Source organism: Lissotriton vulgaris, chromosome 5 (genome assembly GCF_964263255.1).
Source record: "Lissotriton vulgaris chromosome 5, aLisVul1.2, whole genome shotgun sequence".
Taxonomy (NCBI): Eukaryota; Metazoa; Chordata; class Amphibia; order Caudata; family Salamandridae; genus Lissotriton; species Lissotriton vulgaris.
The window spans coordinates 617,348,328-617,363,146 of NC_141693.1; the positions used below are offsets into that span (position 1 = coordinate 617,348,328).

Here is a 14,819-nt window from a genome sequence, read left to right on the forward strand (position 1 = left end):
CTTTTCCAAACAATGTTAATTTGTGTGTAGTTCAATGCCTAAAATCCTACGAAGAATGCACAAAGTCCTTGCGACCAGAGGGTTCAACACAATTATTAATTGATTTGAAAAAACCATTTGAACCAGTATCGGCGGCTACAATGGCCAGATGGTTAAAATCAGTCATAAAGGAAGCAGGTATTGATACCCAAGTTTTTGGTGCTCATTCTGTACGTGGAGCCATGGCATCCAAACATTTTATGCTAGGTTCAACCATTCAGGACATTATGAAATCTGCTGATTGCTCATCTGAATCTACATTTAAGCAATGTTATTATAAACCGGTGGGTGATTAACTACTGTTTTATTTGATAAGCATTAAACAAGCCATAATCGGAGCCTCCGGCCCTGTAATGGATTAAAACAATTACTAGCATTAGCCCCAAGAATTTTCAAATCTATTAAGGACAGGGAGGTGAAGATTATCCCACCTGGTTGTATTTCAATGATACTTGTAATAAAGTGACCCACCCGTATGTAGTATGCATTTCGTTCAGCAAAGATTACGGGTTTCTTCTTTTGTCTATTCCAGGTTCAGAAAAGAAAGCAGATTGATTTTTTCTTCTGGTTGAAGATATTGGATGTTATTAAATGTAGGATGATAAACAACATTGGATTTTGATTGATGATTTTACGCACTTGGACTAAAAGACTATCGAGCAAATAAAGAGGCTCTTGGGAATGAGATGGTGGCTCTTATAGGGTCTGATGTGACATGATTGGTTGTAAAGCATCATGGAAAATGTTGTTTATTTTAATGTTGAAAATTTTTCATTGGCCGCTGTGAATTAAAGAAAGAGAAGCAATAATCCTCGCCTCCGTGTCCTTAATAGAATTGAAAATTCTATGCGCAAATGCTAGCAAATTTTTTATCCTTCCTGCTTCCGCCCATTGCAGGCAGTAGCTAAACCGGGCTCTGCCTTAACCCCTCATATGCGTGATTAAGGCAGGCATGGTAGTGCTTGTGATGTTGGAATACGTGTGTCTTTGCCCGAGTGTTTCCAACCGTTTCCCAGCCTATGGTGGCATGCAACCCGTTGCGTGCATCACGTACCTTGAAAAATCGCTGCCAATCTAATTCAGTACTGGAAAGGGAAACAAGGGAACCCTACTCACTGGGAACCTGGGAATATAAGCTATTTAAGAAAAAAATGGCTCCTGTGGAATAGTATGGAAAATGTCTGATATAATACTGCATAATGGCTATAGAAAAGGGCTGGAGGGATGTCAAAAAGAAAAGCTGACTACACACTTTCAAGATTTAGTAAAATTTTTATGTAATGAAATGTAAAGAAATTAAGTAAAAAACACAATACATATACATGAGTATTCAAGTTCACAATTATGACTGTACAAAAACAGAACAATTAGAAAATGGTGTTCGGTGTCCCAGTGAAAGCACTATTGAACCTACGCTACAAAAAGTGACATATAAAAGTGACAAATGAGTAAGGTTTCAAATTGAGTAAGGCGACTATATAAATGATATTCCGTTGACTAACAACAATTTTAATAATTAGAAAATGTTGCTGTTTGGTCTGCCTCTTTAAACTGTCGACGGCGTTTCGACCCAATTAGGGTATTGGGTCTCTTCAGAACCTGGCAATGTGGGTACACCTATAGGGAGGGCTTGTACTGCCTAGAGGGCTTGTACTGCCTAGTGGATTAGCAGTGGCACCGTGGAATAGGTGTAATAAAAAGACTCACAGGGACCCATCCGGGTGCCCAGGTGAGGGTAGTGAAGGTAGGTAGGTGGTACGATGGAGCTAGCCCAGGAGCTCAATACAGAGTAAAGCAATGTGAGAGTCCAGAGTACAAGGGCGGCACAAGCTGCAATGTCGGTCATCGCATCAGCATGGAAGGGCGATCCTCTGCTTCAGGACGCTGGGGGAGCACACGCAGCCACACCCGCGCTCATTGCTGCGTGCGCCGCCCTAAATGAAATATACCTTCAGCGGCGGCTGGCCAAGCATCGATTATATCACTACGATTCTGCGCTCCACCAAACACACAGCGCCACTGCGCGCTTTAAGTTCCTCGTACTCTGAACTCTCAGATTGGTTTACTCTGTATTGAGCTCCTGGGCTAGCGCCATCGTAACACCTGCCTACCTTCACTACCCTCACCTGGGCACCCGGATGGGTCCCTGTGAGTCTTTTTATTACACCTATTCCATGGTGCCACTGCTAATCCACTAGGCAGTACAAGCCCTCCCTTCAGGTGTTCCTATATTCCAGGTACTGAAGAGACCCAATACCCTAACTGGGTTGAAACACCGTTGACAGTTTAAAAAGGCGGACCAACAGCAACATTTTCTAATTGTTAAAATTGTTGTTAGTCAACGGAATATAATTTATATGGTCACCTTACTCAATTTGAAACCTTACTCATTTGTCACTTTTATATGTCACTTTTTGTAGCATAGGTTCAATAGTGCTTTCACTGGGACACCGAACACCATTTTCTAATTGTTCTATTTTTGTACAGTCATAATTATGAACTTGAATACTCATGTATATGTATTGTGTTATTTACTTAATTTCTTTACAATTCATCACATAAAAATGTCACTAAATCGTGAAAGTGTGTAGTCAACTTTTCTTTTTGACATCCCTCCAGCCCTTTTCTATAGCCATTATGCTGTATTATATCACAATTTTTCCATACTATTCCACAGGAGCCATTTGTTTTCTTAAATAAATCTAATTCAGTAGCCTAATTTGTCCCAGGCAGTGCCTGATGCAGGATGATTTGCTTCCACTCATGCCAACAGCCTGACGTGTCGTGCAGTTTGCTGGGAGCAACCACTTCTCTACAGAGTCTGGCGTAATCAATAGGCCAAATGCTCCCCGATCTTACATGTGGTATCGGTCCATTTATGGATTTGTCGCTAACACCAATCCTTCTGGCGGAAAGGATTTCTTGACCCTGCAGCGATGGTGACCCCAAAAGCTGCTTGCTCAAGTTTCAACAGTGTTGATTAAACGCTTCTTCCACTTCCATCAATAATTGCCCATACGTTGTGGAAAGATACTGCTTACTATTCAAAGAGTGAGTTCTTAATGCCTAAACCGCAGCGGTTTTTCTGCCGCGGTGTGGGCGTTCTATTGAGTGGGCGGAGCTCCGTCGCCATTGGCCGACGGCAGCACTGGAGAGGTAGTGCTGGCCGACGGGAGGATGGAAGGGGTTAATATTATATTTATTGCAGTTAATAAGCATGCAAAGCGAACCCATCAGTTTGCATCCATGCAGTCCAGCTCCAACTGTCAAATGCCATTAACCCTTTTGCTGCGGCGGCTATTCCGCCGCAGCGCTAACGGGGCAGGGCGGCCGCATGCTGGTGACAGAACCGCTCTGTCACCAGCCGCGGTTGAGCTGTGCTGGTGACGGAGCGGTTCCGTCATGACCCGCCCGCTCATTAGAACGGCCGTGCAGGCGCGAAATCAGCGCCGCGCAGGCGCGGTGGACGGGCCTTGACGGAACCACTCCGTCATCAGCACAGCCCAACCGTAGCTGATGACGGAGGGGTTCCGTCATCAGCAGGGGAGGGGTTAAGCAGAATCCTCGAGTTAGAATGCATGTAATGCATCAGATGTAGGAATGCTCATAACAGAACTTTCTTTTTACAGTATAAAGAACAATACTCAAGGAAGAATACATTCAAGGTTACAACAGCGACCTGGGCCAGGCTGGCTTAGAAGAACATGTTAATTTGTTTCCACCAGGCCACAGGATTCAGCTCATCACTCAATTTAACAAGCATTTGCAATGCAATAGGTCTCGCATTTACGCGAGTTTGAGCTTTTGACATTGTAAATGGCAATGCCTTTTTATTTATGTTTTGGTTTAAAACATAAATAATAGGCATTGTTATTTAGAATGCCAATAGCTTAAACTTGCATAAATGCGAGACCTATTGCATGCGAATGCTTGTTTGAACAGTTTGTGTTATGAAAAGACACAGCTGTTCCCTTTTGCTTCAGTAACACACCGCTATTAGTCCCCCTCATGGAGCTCGAAATGGGCGAAAAATACACAGAAGAAAAAAACATTAAAAGTCATCTTTTGCATGAGAAGTTGCCCGATTTTCCAGAGGGTCTCCCATTAGCAGGAAGTATTGCCCCCATTCCTGAGACAGAAAGTTGCCTGCTGGCACCGACCCTCCCCCAGCCTTCGGAGACAATACCCCCCCGCCCAACCCCTCTCCGGCTGTCTACAGTACACCCTGTTCTTTGCAGCATGATGGGAATTCTGGGCAGATTGTGGACGTCCAGGGATGTTAGCTGAAGGGGCACAGATGCCAACCCTCAGTCTTCAGAACATACGAGAGGGGGCAGTAAAACCAGAGTTTACCTTATATTCGCAGTATTTCTAATTCTAACCCCTTCACTGTTAATATTGTAATGTTCGATACAACTGCTTTAAATTCGATCTCCGCCACTGGTGACGCATAGTGTTGTAGGAAAAATAAAAACAACCAATAAAGCTTGTTTAAAATGATATATATATTGGGCATCCGTGGTCCAGGTGTGTTTGTGACAGCAGGGTGAGGACTCTTTCCATATTGTGGATAACCTTTTCACAATGATGGTAATTCTTGACACACTGACGCATCCGTGGCCCCGACCCCTGCTGTAACACTGGCCCCTGTATTGTGGGGGTAACTTGTGGCATACTGCGGGCATGCAAAGCATGATAGTGCCCGATCTCACATAATGTTGGCAATTCTTTGCATATCCCAGACCGCCATGATATGATGGTGACAGGGCATGAATGTAAATCAGTTTCAATACATTAAAGTACAAGCAGTCTCAGGCTGGGAGACCAGAGGTCACTGCAGGTGAACACACTGAAGGTGTGCACTAGTGAACATGCTCAGCTAATCCGCTCTCCAAAACCCAGCACGAATGCATCTTTGCCAATGCTTGGTTTTGGAGAGTGGGTTGAGCAAGGCAAAACCAATTGCATTTCTAAATGCTTTATTTATGCAGCGCATTGTACAAGTGTGAAACCTGTTTCTAGGCGCTTGAACTTTTGCCATAGATAAGAGGACATCACAACGAGACAGAAGGTCCTGGGTGAATAAGAGACAGACCTGAGGGGGCCCCAATATTGTGTCTATGTTACAATGCTATCAGTAACTGAGAGAGAGCATTCTGTCTGCAGAAGCCAACAATGCGCCTACCCACGCCTCACCTGATGTGTTTAGTCTAAGAAGGAGTGATATATGGAGCTGGGAAGGTGAGGAAATGGGCAAAGTGCACAGGAGGCAGAGGAGCTGGTGTGGCTGCTAGAAAGTTGCCTGGAGAATAGAAGTGAGCTTTAAACTGCATTTAGCGTGAATTTGGATAATGGGTTAGAGTTGCTACAAGGATAACCTTTGATAAATGTTTGAGTGGGCATGCCGAAGGGTGAGACTAGTAAGTCCTGGTTGAGGCATGACCAGGATGTTGGTTAAAAAAAACAAGCATTGGCTAGGCGGCCGTGAAAGCGACGCGGCCGCGCAGCTGTGAAAGTGAAAGGGATCGCGCTAAGAAGTAGAAGCTGTTTTCAAGCACACTTATGCTTGTGGCACCATCCGCCTTGCGGGAGCGAGCAACAGCCAATTAGCATGCGCGCCGCTGCTCGCTCCCGCAAGGTGGATGCCGCCACAAGCACGAGTATGTGCTTCCAAAAACAGCAGAGCGACGCATAGACGAGTCCTAAAAACAGCTTCCAGGTGAGCCTACGTGGATCCAGCATATTTTCTGATCTAGACACCGCAGTTGTTGATTAGCAAACAGCTGCTCTTTTGTAGGGCCAGTGAGGCGGTGCAGTGAATCCTGATATCCTATGGTAGTAAATGGGAGAAGGACCTGAGGAAAACAATTATCACTTAAATAATTAGAAACATATTAAGTAGCATGCACTATTTATTAGTTGTGCTTTTTTGTGTAAACTGCAGATAGTAAATTAATGTAGTGGTAAATAACTGTGAATCAAAAGGAAGAGGTAAAAAAAAGTATTACGCGTTCAACTACTCGAGCAATCAAAACAAAAATCCAAGTTCTCCTATTTGGTTGTTTCTCTCCCGTCACAGTGGTGTTTTTTCAGTGCCTATGCTGTGTCTCTTTGGCACTTCCATATACGTGCAGCATCTTTTGTCCCTTTTCTGTGTTTACAGCCGCTCAGCGATCTTCGGGGCTCGTCTTTTCCGGATTCTTTCCGGTGCCAGCTCGGCTGTTGGAAGGGGGCTGGAAATGTTCTGTTAGATTCCAAGAGGTATGTTTCGGAACCGTAAAACAGCTAGCCACCTTGAGATAGAGATGTGTCGGCGTCCTGTATGTGCTTTCCAGGTTGCGACACAAGCCGCGGAACCTGCAAAGCTCACAATAGGCACAAGTGTTTTCAGACATGAAGTGCGGGCTACCACACACAGAAGCGGCTTTCCTTTTCTTGGTCTCTTGTGCCTGTTACGTTGTTTATGTATAAGTTGATAAACCCGCATTTCGTTTGTCTACATATTGGAGGAAGCACCTTTTGTTCGCAGTTGTATTTTTCTTTTTTTCTAGGGCGTCAAATAGTTTATCCTGTTTCTTGTCTTAATATAAGTATTTTTTTATTTTATTTATTTCGGTGCCATTTCTGCCTTTCGTGGCGAAAGAGAAAACGACTTTAACTTTGACGGCACAGTCTGGCATCTCTGTATTTTCACTTCTGTTGGGGACGAACTTGTTTCGACAACTGCCTTGTGGTATCCCAGCATGCACCCGCTGAGCGACGGCCTATTTTACGGCATACCTGGCTTAAAGTGGGGGTGGTAAACAATTCTTTATTTGAAGTACCATAATAAGAACACAGTGTTTGTTTTTTGATCACAGAGCATGTAAATTATATGAGAAGACCATTTATTGAGGGGCCCAGACGTACAGTTTTATTTGGTACTTTAATGCATTGGATCATCAGATTATTTTGAGGACCCTAGTACCATGAGAACACTGAGTATGTTTGGATCACAGAGCATTGGCATTTATTGAGAGGCCAATAGAGACGTACAGTTTTATTTGGTATTTTAATGCATTGGAGAATGAGATTATTTTGAGGGCCCGTAGGGAGAAACCTTTTCACGTATAATCTGTGATCTGATGATGTTTGGCTCGATCGACTTGCCAATAAAAAAACAAAGCAACTGAGATATACACAGTATATTTTCGTAGTTCTCTTAAGGGGCTTTGTGCTCGTTTTCTTGGAGACTGGGGTATTTGTCTTAGATTTTCCTGATACGTTCTACCTAACGTCACACCATTATATCAATTCATCATACGCGTGCCACACCTCCATGGCATAATTCGGAGTATGCAGTATATTTAAAGGAGACTTTGGCACGCTAGAACACAGCCCACTTAAGCGTAAAGGGTTTATCTCAACATGACGGCACTGTTTATATGATGTGCAAATGTCCTACATACATTGTGACCCATCAGTGTGGCACATCACAACACAGACAATATGGAGTCTAATCCGTGCTTGGGGGGGATAACAGTGGTATGCTGTGCAGGGGCGGATTGGCACTGCGGGCACTGGGGCTTGGGCCGAAAGGCCGGTGTCTCAGTGCACTCTGTGGGCTGGTTTTTCCCTCTTTACTAGTGCACAGAGAGCACTGACATGGAGAGGAAAGCAGCTTGCCCGGTGTTCCGTCGTTTTAATCTCCCCATCGGGATAATCTCCCCCTTCCCATAAGCCCCGTAGGGGGAGACCAAACCGATGGGGGAGAGCATCTAGTTAGCCTAAAGCTGTATTTGTAAGCTCCCCTCTGAGTAGGGGGAGAGGGGGATATTGATGATCAGCTGTGGCCTCTCTTTCACCCCCTGCCCTGCCAAGCAATCACGCTGATGTTGGACTGGTGAGGGGTGATTGTGTGCCAGATTCAGCCTCCCAGGGGGCCAGGTGTTGCTCAGGCCTATGAGCCATTTTCACCTCTGGCCCACGCTGCCCAGACACAGTGTTTGCTTTAACACCTCGCCCACAGCCCTTCATTCAGGGCATAGTGAGGGGGAAGAATGGGTCTCACTATGGGGGCCAGTCGATGTGGGAAACTGCACCATCTTCACCTTAGCCCCCCCCCCCATGGAAGGCCCAGAAGCTATGTTTTTGCTTTATCCACTCTCCTGCCACCCATTGCCCTGAAGCAGTGAAGGGCTGGGGAGAATTGAGTCATTTACAAATAGCTGGAGCCTTGCTGTTTTCAGGTGCTTCTGCGCTGGAGGGCTGGGGAATCATTTTTTAAGAGAAAGGGGCCTAGTTGTTTTCAGATGGTCCTGCGCTGGAGGGCTGAGGAATAACATTTTAATAGAAAGAGGCCTTGCTGTTTTCAGATGCTCATGCGCTCGAGGGCTGGGGAATAATTTTTTAAGAGAAAGGGGATTTGCTGTTTTCAGATGCTTCTGCAATGGAGGGCTGGAAATAATTTGGTAATAGAAAGGGGCCTGCCTGATTTTCAGGTGCTTAGCTTGTAAGACATTGTCACATTGGCCCTGTGTCCTCTCCAAGAATAATATCCTCCCACTTACATTCCTTGTGTGTTTCATGAAAGGGCATGGCCGCGAATGTGGGCCACGTCCCGCAAATGTGTGCCACTTTTTTCGTCAGTGCCCGTGCCAAATTGTGATCCCAATCCGACCCTGGTGCTGTGCATGACCAAAGAATGGGTAAACCTGATCCCTATTGCGCCTGAAGAAGCCCCTCTGCTTAATTCCTGGCATCCAGTGAGCTGTTGGCATCAGCGTCTCCGGCAGCATGATGGAAAATGTGTTTATGAAGATTAAAGGAAGTAGGAGAATGTCCTTCCTATCCACTCTGCCAGTGAGGAAAGTTTTAGTCTGCCTCTAAATCTGACACCCTCCCCAAAATGGCAAAAATTATTACGGGAAAGCATTGGCTGCGCTGGATGCTGAATTTAACCCTGAAATTACATTGACTATGAAAGGTTCATTCTTAGATGAGGAGAGCTGAAACAAAGGAAGTTTGTGGAATGACTGCACAACCTTGCAAGCAGATGCAATTTTGCTGATTTGAATCTGTAGAATCTCGAGCAATAAATTAGAGCAACCCCTCAAATCAAGGAAACATGCTATAATTATTAACCAGAAACTAAAAAGATATTTCCCTGGGTAAAAAATGTCTTACCTCCTTTAATCACACAACCACTCATATATTCATACCATCATAAAGATATATCCTAAGAACACTGTAAAAACAACCATATACATTTCTAAATTTTCTTGTTAAATATAATTTTTATAGAAGTCATCTATTCATTTTTTGATATGTTACATCATAAAAAAACACCACAAACAATATTAAGAAACGTTAAAATCCAGCTCATTTAGACAAATTCTTAGCCATCAATTAATGTCACTGTAAAATAGTGAATTGATTTTTCATATCTTATTGTTCAGTGCTAATTAATGGGTTATGTCACTATTCTTTGTTGTAAAGTAACAAAAGGAGAGAGTAAGGGGTTATCCACGTGGGTGGAAGGAGATACTCCTGTACCTAAATCTGTACAACCAAAACTAAGAGCATCACCATTTGACCAAATCACAGAAATTGTCTCAAAAGGAAAGGGAGGAAAAATGGAGAAAGAACTAAACAAAATAATTATCTTTTGTTAAAAGACCATTCACTCACCAACCTGGTTGGTGACATGCTTCATCATCGGGGTCCCACCCGGACAGCCGAATGCCGTCCGGGTGTGCTACGACACCTGAGTGTAGTGCAAAAATAGTGGTGTTTAAAAATTATCCAGATATAGCTTCTTTGAAAAAAATGTATTCTGAAGTTCCTGGATAATGTTAAAATTAGTGATAGGATACTGGTGTTGATAATTAAGATCAACAGTATCTATGTGGTAGTGAATAGCGGTCTACATGTTTCAACCTGTGGTGGAAAGTGCCAGGTTTTCGTCAGGACCAAAAAAGCGAGGAACCTGGGCTGTATACACACACTAACGTGTACCCAACCCTAGGCCCCCGAGACCAAACTATATACTTACAGTCCATCCCTTCAATAGCCTAATTAAGCGAGGTAGAGAAACTCGAGTTACTGTTGTCTCACGGGGAAGGAAAGCCTATGCTGATCAGAAACTACTAGTTTCGCTGAGATCAGAGGCAGTTGTGCCTACGTGCTGTCCTGCGGAGAGTTCTTGCCAGCACGTAGGCACAACTGCCTCTGATCTCAGCAAAACTAGTAGTTTCTGATCAGCACAGGCTATCCTCCCCCGTGAGACGCCAGTAACTCGGAACTCGTCAAGTGCAAGAGGCCTGTGATACAATGTGACCCTGCTGACAATATTGGAGCACCCCTGCTTAAAAGCAGTTAAAAAGCATTTATCCTGCGATACAAATGCTTCTTGAGTTGGTCGTAGGAAAACACTTCATCGAGGAGGTTAGCCTCGCAACAAAAACTGCAGTTTACTAACGATTTACTTTTAAAGAGGGACATGCTAATATTTATTACACATGCGCTCGCCAAACACCTCTTTTCTTCATTCCGTTTTTTGCCCTACACTCCCGCTTTTGTACTGCGCTCTGCTTACAATTAGAAATTTATAAACAGAACCTCAAACCTGGACCACACCGAAAGTTCAATGCCACACAGGCCAAACTCTTCCGGTGTCCCGGCTACTGCGCAGTGCACTGTACTCCTCTCATGTCGTCCCTTGTGTGGCGAAGCTTGTCACATTGCGCATGGCAGTTGCAAAAAATAAATCTGAGCCTGTATGACACTGGAAGCCATAGTGCACGCAGGCAAAAAGGATTAATGCTCCTGTGCGTTGCTGACTGCAACAGATAATAAACTAGCCCAATCTTCCTTAGAATAAAACCCCAAACCAAACTAACAACCTACTGAAAATAGCCCAAATGACATCAAAAATTGCTAATAGCCTAAACAATACAAGCACCGTTTCTCCCCTACCTCCTCCACCGCCGAGGAACGCTCAGGAATGACGGCACAAACAAAACAAACAAAAAAAAACAGGCGGAAACGGATACTGAATCCCGCCTCTCCAGGACTCCCTGACCTGCCTCATGGTTGCCAAGGTAATATTTCTGAAAATATTGTCGTGCTACCGTAAGGCAAGGTCATGGAGTCCTCGAGAGGCGGTATCCAGAGCCGACAAATCTGCTAAACAGGAGCTTTTTCCAATGGCAGGCCTCCGTTTCAAGAGGCCTGCCAATGGAAAAAAGGGGCGTGGCTTCATGCCATACTGAAATCCCCTGCTCACAATATCTCTTTGCCTGCAGTAGGGCCATGCCCTGCAATGCAGGCTTCGACCTAAAAAGGAGGATTGAGTAGATTGCTATTTATTACCCATGACTCTCTCCCTCAGCTGTTCCTCATTGTTTACTGACAAGTTTCACTGATGCAAACAGAGATATAGGACTCATGGCGATCACAAAGTATGTCAGTAACTCACTGTTTTCTAAACCTAAAGAGAGGATACCCGCATTTTATGCCTTATCTTCCGCATGACCATACACCAACAGACCAGACTCTTATGATCCCTCTTCCTCCCTGGTACTGCCGAAGCAACAGTTGAGGATGCTCCTTCTCACATCTGGTGGCCAAAGCTTGGAATGACCTTCACCTGCACCCCATTTCCACCTCATTGCTCTGGCAGTTCAGGCTCCTTCAACTCCGCCACCTTCCCGGAAAGCTGGAAACACGCCGAACTCAGCGCCCTCCTGAAAAAACCCACAGCCGACCCCACCGAACTAAAAAACTACCGCCCCATCTCGCTACTACCTTTCCCGGCCAAAGTCATCGAGAAAGCTGTCAACACCCAGCTCGCCGCCTTCCTCGAAACCAACAAATCCCTCGACTCCTCACAGTCCGGCTTCCGAGCCAAACACAGCACTGAGACTGCCCTCATCGCAGCAACAGACGACATTCGTACTCTACTGGACAATGGAGACACAGTCGCCCTCATCCTCCTTGACCTCTCCGCAGCCTTCGACACAGTCTGTCATAGCACCCTCCTACAACGCCTCAGAAACATCGGAACCAAGGAAAAGCACTGGAATGGATCTCCTCGTTCCTTGCCGGAAGAACTCAAAGAGTCCGCCTCCCACCATTCAAGTCAGAGGCCACTGAAGTCACTTGCGGAGTTCCACAAGGATCCTCACTCAGCCCCACCCTCTTCAACGTATACATGAGCCCCCTCGCGACCATCGCACGCCAACACAACCTCAACATCATCTCCTACGCTGATGACACTCAACTTATCCTCTCACTCACCAAAGACCCGTCCACCGCCAAAACCAACCTACATGAAGGAATGAAAGAAGTTGCTGAATGGATGAAGCACAGCCGTCTGAAACTGAACTCAGACAAAACAGAAATCCTCATCTTAGGTACCTCTCCCTCTGCCTGGGATGACTCTTGGTGGCCAGAGGCCCTTGGAAAAGCACCCATCCCGACGGACCACGCACGGAACCTAGGAGTCATCCTGGACTCCTCTCTCTCGATGAACAGACAAGTCAACGCCGTTTCATCATCTTGCTTCAACATTCTTCGCATGCTCAAAAAAACATTTCACTGGATCCCCACCGAAACCAGAAAAACGGTCACCCACGCACTGGTCACGAGTCGCCTAGACTACGGGAACACCCTGTACGCCGGCTCCACCGCAAAACTTCAGAAAAAACTCCAACGCATCCAGAACGCATCAGCCAGACTCATACTAGACATCCTGCGTAACGACCACATATCTGGTCACCTGAAAGACCTCCACTGGCTCCCCGTCAATAAGAGGATAACATTCCGCCTCTTAACCCACGCACACAAAGCACTCTACAAACTTGGACCCGAATGCCTCAACACTCGACTTTCCTTCTACACCGCCCCCCCCCCCCCCGCCAGCTACGCTCCTCCAACCTAGCCCTTGCCACCGTACCTCGCATTAACAAGACTAATATGGGAGGAAGATCCTTCTCCTACCTGGCAGCTAAAACCTGGAACTCACTTCCCACTCACCTTCGCCTCACTCAGAACCATCTAGCATTCAGAAAGCAACTGAAAACCTGGATATTCGACAAGTAATTCCCCACCCCTTCAAGCGCCTTGAGACCCTCTGGGTATGTAGTGCGCTATATAAATTATTTGACTTGACTTGACTTGACCTGGCTGTTTGATTGAACAGAGCACTGCCAAGCAGTTAGCAACTCCAGCGCTTTAAGACCCTCACATTTGATTTGCTGCGCTTTATAAATCCTTGATTGATTATCTTGCCTAGTTTGTTAATTACAGTCAGTTGCTTGCAAAAATCAAAAATTCATTTATGTAATGGCATATAATCTGGAAGTTCTACCTAAAAATAAAAAACCTCAGGGCGTTAGGCTTTGGATTATATATAAAAACAAGCTTCTCTGTTCTAAGTGATCTAATAACAGTGTCCCAAAGCGGGCGCCATCTTAACTTCAGGCAAAACTAAAAATGACATGCTCGATAGAATGAATGTGTAAAAAAGATCCTTTAGTCAATTTAAATTACCCATTACAATACACATTAAGAATTGTGTTTTTACATGTATCGTTGGTAATGCTGTATTTTTGTTCTGTTAGTAGATTTCCTACATATAATTGACAGTATCTGATCATAAAACAGATTGGATTGAAGAATATAAATGCAAAAGTCCTAAAGAAAGTGGTTTTCAAGTATTTTTTTCCCACTAAAATGCATCGGTGGCGAACAGTGCCATAATCCATTGGCACTGAGCGATTGTATATGAAAAATCAATTCATGATTTTATAGTTAAATTAATTGATGGACGTATTTTTGTCTAATAGCTAATGCACAAGCTTGATTTTAAAGTGTCTTGCTATTGTTTGTGATACGTTGTATGTGGTTTTTATGGTGTAACAGTGTATATATATCAGAAAATTAATTAATAGATCACTTTTTTATAAAAAAAGTATTTAACAAGAAATGTTAGGAATATAAGTAGCTGCTTTCACAGTGTTCTTAGAATACATCTTGATATGATTGGTGTGTGATTGAAGGAGGTGAGTATGCAATTTTTTACCCGGAGGAATTTCTCTTTTGTTTCTGGTTTTAATAGGCAAGCCAGAGTGCAAATTGTATAGGCAGTGCTATTGGTTAGTACTAAAATGCCTAATTCTGTATGAGCCTAGAAGCAGTAGTAACATCAGATCCCTCCTCACCCTCGCCTCTTGAGTTGTTACACGTGAATGCCACAGATGGAATCATCAATTGTCCATATGCCCATGAAAAACAAAACCAACAGGAGACTATGCTATTATGGAACTCCACGACCAACCATTTGATCGGATCCCAGCAGAACAATCATTGGCATAGCCAATTGGTCTTGCCTTTGGGACCTTATAAGAGATTATTAAAGAGATATCCATGCCTGTGCATAGATGTTTTCTTGAGGTGTTAACACATTGCCATTGTTTAGAGTCTGCTGCATATGCACACAAATTGTAACATAACAAAGGCAGACAGCAGCAGGGCCCATACGGATAGCAATATCAAAAATACAGATGACAGCAGTCACACACAAAGAGCAACACAATAAATACAGATTTTTGCTTAATGGAAAAGTTAACAGATTAGTTTCACCTTTCTTACACTCTTTACTTTAGATAAGAAACGTACCCACTGCAATATAACCGGCAGGGCAGCTTCATTTAAATATCTAAAGGCTTACGGTGTTTTGAAGCATATAAATCCACACATCCAGTGTTGCAGATCTGTCAAGGACCCCACAGAAGACC

General features: G+C 44.4%; 1 protein-coding gene across 2 annotated transcripts in view; it reads left to right on the forward strand.

Moving 5' to 3' along the window:
* The first annotated feature begins 6,174 nt into the window (after nucleotides 1-6,174).
* Nucleotides 6,175-14,819, forward strand: part of NCOA4 (nuclear receptor coactivator 4) — an 80,569-nt gene continuing 71,924 nt past the window's right edge. Inside the window, exon 1 of one of the 2 annotated variants that reach the window (XM_086922060.1) lies at nucleotides 6,175-6,300. The gene's annotated coding sequence lies outside the window, so the exon portion shown is untranslated. The remainder of the gene's footprint in view (nucleotides 6,301-14,819) is intronic. The other variant, XM_086922062.1, reaches the window with a different exon arrangement.